Here is a 5,046-nt window from a genome sequence, read left to right on the forward strand (position 1 = left end):
GTGGACACAAATAATTCTATTGCTGAGGGGGAGAAATCTTTAGTTACCCCTGACTTGGCCACATAAGTACCAGCACCAACACAAGAACCATCAGCTGAACCTAAATCTCTTGATAAACAAAGGGTCAAAACAAGATCTGGGGATAATCTACCTCTGAAATCTAAGCCCTTAATTAAGGCAGCTGATGAAGGTGATGTTCCAAGAGCTAAAGGCTCAACTGAAGATGTTGAGATAGAAGACCCAGCACTAAGTGTGTGGTTGGGTAATGAAGAAACTAAAGACCTAACATCGACGGTTGAGCTGGGTAATCAACCTGAATTTCTAAGTACCAGTCATGGACCAGCGTCAGACTCACCAGGATCATCACCACTTGATCCAGAGTTTAAAGTAAAAAGGAAACAAATGTCTAACTCCCTCAACTCACAAGGAGCAGGTCCATTGAGCATAGCTGAAATTCCAAAGGAACCTTCATCTTCCCCTAAAACAAATGATAAGCATGTTTCAAGGGAAAATGAACCTACAATTCCTCCACCTCCTCCAACCTTGTCATTTGTAGAAAGAGAAGCTGAAGGTTAAAAAAGTGACTGTTGAAGAATGGTTGCAACAAGATGAATTGGCTAGAAATGATAGATGATCAAGCATATTTTAATGGTGTTAGAATGAACCTACGCTTGAGTGCCTTAATAGAGTTTAAGGACAAACGAGATTCGAACCTCCGAAAATAGTCTTCGATAACCCACACCAGAATCACATCAGTTCTAGGAGGGTGCTCGAATGTAAGTCTACCAACATCCTTGGATAAAAGGTTGAGTCGCCATAAGACATGAAGGATTTATAGTTCGTGGAAGATACCTGAAATTCTTAGATGAATGTGATGATTTTAAGAATGCTTATTTGTCTAATGTAGTTTGCTTTGTTACGTACAAAATGTGGAATCTCTTAGGGTTTTAGAGCCATATATTTGTAGTCTAGCAATTAAGGTTTGAATAGGATTCTATCCCCATATAATCGTAATTCATTCCATAACCAACTTTTGTTAATCAAGGAAACCGAATAAAGGTTTGGTTTTATCGTTTTGCTTAGTGAGCAAGGTAAACGTTTGACCAAGCCACAAAAGAACGCATCCAATGGTATATGCGCATAGAAAGCATAGATATACCCTTGTTTTGTTATTGGCATATAGATATTGTAGTATCTAGTACGTAAGTTAGGACTTATATGCGTATTCCGCTTAGCTATGCGAATATGTATATCATTAAGTCCCCCAGTTCAATGTCATATACAGTGATAACAAGTTTATGACGATGAACTCTAAAAAATAAAAGTAAAAGAAAAAATCCAAAAATAATTTTCATGTTGAAATTCAAAACATCCTATACGGTATGGTACCGCATTTAATGCGATGTGTGCGACTAGTCGCAAAAACATCCTTTCATTTCCGCACCCTGCACAAGAGGTGATAACTTTCACTGTTACCCAAAAAGGCAATGATTATAACTATGCAACTGTCTGAGTTTTCTATCGTTCACCGAGCGTCTAATCAAAATGTTTAGCATGATATTGTGACACTATACGCTCGAAATTGCAACTTGGTAGGTATTCGACCCGGTTTATCCGAATATAAATATCTAAATGCTTGATTTGTATCGTAAATGCCTTCAACTTCTCAATTTTTCAAAATCTCTCTTACTTTCGGCAACTGTTCATACCTTTATTCAAGCTTTTCTGACGAAGGTCAGTTTTCTTTTCTTGGTCTTTTTATTTATTCCTTTATCCTCTTATCAAAAATGGCTACGGATAAATCTGTTAAAGATGTTCAATCCACCATAACCCTTGAATACATAAAGGATATCATCAAATGGTATCCTTCGATCTAAAGCTTGGTTACGGTGGCTCCCAATGCTAGTCAAAGGGCCGATAATTCATCGGAGAAGAAAATTGTTGTTTATGATAAGGTCATGGATCATGGAAATATTCTTACTCCCCAAACACTTTCTATATATGCAAGTTTTATCTCATTATAGCATCAGTATCAGTCAGTTACATCCGTATGATTCAATAAAGGTGACGATGTTTGACATGTTGAGTCGTGGCAATGACAAAACACCGACTCTTGCTGTTTTACCAAACTTATTTCGTTCATCTCTTTTCGATCATGGTTGGTACTCTTTCGACAAACTACACGGCTTTGTGGATACCCCAAAACAGGGCCTGAAGGTGAAATGGAAGAAATCATTTTTTCTTTGTCAACAGTACTGTTGTTCCTGATTGTAATAAGCCTTTAGCAATGACACCTACTGAAGATTTATTTATTAAATCTTGCATTAATCAACACTTACTAACCCGTATCTACAATAATATTTCGCTCGTGATTGGGTGCACATCCACTCACTGGCCGAAAACTAATCGACGTCTTGTGATGATGAAAAAAAAAAAATTAGTATATATTATGCTCCATAACTTATAATAGTGCATATATTTTATTATTTTATTTTGTGTGAAACTAATCGAGTTTTTGTCCCTTTACAAATATGAAGATGAAAATTTTACGGTCATAAGATACACGTTGATACGGAAGCAATCCCTGAAGGTGGTGATATTCATTTGTTTAGAATCTGATAGTACTAGTATCAAGAAGGCTAAAGATATTGTTGAAGGTGCATTATCTCCATTATGTCCGCATCATACTTTAAATGATATTATGCGGATACTAATCCATTTTTAATAATGCAGGATCGAGCCATATCCATGAAACAGATGATTATGAGGCCCAATACGAATGCAGGGATGTTGATACACACAACTTAGTCGGTGGAGAACTTACTTTGAGCTCCCGGTTAACCAGAAAGTGATTGAAATTCTGGAAAAGTTGGTTCCAAATCATCAACGTCAAAAAACTTACGTTTCTCAACAATAAGTTATTGTGGGTGAAAAGCTTAAATCCAACCAGAATTTGTCTCATCGCAAGCGTCATCGTCCCGATTCTACTTTTGATTGCCATGTTGATTTTGCAATAATTGAATAACTTTGTAAGGCATCGTCTGCTGTTTTCCATCAACATGCCATTTTATAAGATTGTCTACCTATGGTTTTCCGCAAGAAATTTGAAGATTTAACTTCGGAAGAAGAGTTATATGTCGACATGCAGGCAACATTTCAATCTTGTTAAGGGTTGTCACCGCCTTAAAACAAAAATCTAAGTTGATTGCTCAGGGTCGCAGGCAAGCTTACCGGAAAAACAAAGAATTCGCGAGATTAGAGGGAAAAAAAGTGGATTTATACAATCAGCTAAATTATGCCATTACTGCACATGTTCAAGCTGAAGACCAGGTTAGTTCTTTGATTGTGAGAAGCAACAACTTGAAAAGGAAAGGAAACAATTTAATTCTGTGTGAAAAGTTAATGAAACGCATGATTTAACTGTTAAGTTATCCAGTGTCGATTCTCAAATTTGTCACCTGAATGATACCATTGGCGATTGGAGTTCCATGTACGAGACTATTGAAAATGAGCGTGATATGCTACACTCTGAATATGACATACTACACAATAGTTTTCCAACAATTGTTTAGCATGCGATGGATTGCATGTTAGTGGCGGAGAAATTTGGTCAAGCGATGTTAGCGGCTCATTATGTTGAACGTGTTCAGTTCTGGGAGGTAATTCAATAAAAAATGCAAGTACCGGAGATAATTCCAGAATTGTTGGTGGAGGGTGTCGCAGAGAAGTCAGAGGCGGGTTGTGATGCTCTTGAACAAATCCTTATTCCTCAATTAGAGGAGCTTGTAAAAGATAGGGATTTCAAATCAGCAGACATCGTGAATGACGAGCTTAACTAACCTCATTTACGGTAAGGGCTGGAGCAATATTTTTTGTCCGCTTCCTTACCGTAATTTTTTTTTGGAGTGAGGGATGGGCCCGGCTGGTTAAAGGTTTTGCATCCCTACTTAATATGTATTTTTATTTCTGTATTCAATGGAGTGTGCATCTAATCGCTGCGGGCCATGATTTTACACTCTCCTTAGTGTAAGGTACCGTACTTGAAAAGCCACCTTGTTATATTAGATTAGTTTGTAAAAGAGGAGTGCTTCCACCTGATCGATGCGGGCGAGGGTAGGATTTGCTCCTTAGGTAGTGGCACGTTCCTTATAAGCCAATGAAAGTTTTCTATTTTCCTTCACTAAATTTAGGCGCGTACTTCTAAGCCATATGCATTTTATATTTTCCTTTTAATGTAATCACTCAAAACATATGTAGTCATTTTCGAATGAAATTTTGAACGTTTGAGTGTTTTGAAAATCTTGTCATGTGCATTTGTGTACATGCATGCGCACTTATCAAGGCAGACTGACAACTCATTTTTTACACAATATCTTAGATTTGTAGAATAAATTTTATGCTGTATCACTGGAGCGACCCCTCTTTATAAATAAATAATCATATTATTCTTGCGGCAACAAACCAATGTTATTCGCAATGCCTTGTAAATTTATACTCCTGAATTTTATAAAATTTTATAAGTATTTGTACGCATGGAAAAACCAATATCATTATGCGTCTATTAAGCAAACCAATGCTTTTACTTAAGAGTCTTCCAGTCAAATCAATGTTCGGGTATTAACCCAATACTTGTATTTTATAGTAATGATTTTGCAGGTCTCTATCTTGCATTGTGTACAAGCGTTTGAAACAAACCAATATTTTATTACTGTCACCATTTTGTATAGATTTAGTAACCAAACTAAACTATGCTACTTGAGATCCAGAGTGTATCCCTGTACGGTCGGGGCATGCAATCAACGAAGTAGATAGTATCAATAATATTGGATATATTTGAATAAAATAAATTTATTCATCATTCAAACCAACTTGTGAAGTTGTCTTATTTCAAACTAAAGTCTTTAAAAAGTGTAAAGCTAAACATATTTAAAATCAAGAAATGAAAAAATTAAACAGATAGACGGGGTTATCAATCACGCTGGTATTGTTTCCAGACAATCACATATAAAACTTTTTAAGAGTTTGCGCATGCCAAGTGCATTTAAT

The sequence above is a fragment of the Rutidosis leptorrhynchoides genome, chromosome 3 (genome assembly GCF_046630445.1).
Source record: "Rutidosis leptorrhynchoides isolate AG116_Rl617_1_P2 chromosome 3, CSIRO_AGI_Rlap_v1, whole genome shotgun sequence".
In the NCBI taxonomy this organism is placed as follows: Eukaryota; Viridiplantae; Streptophyta; class Magnoliopsida; order Asterales; family Asteraceae; genus Rutidosis; species Rutidosis leptorrhynchoides.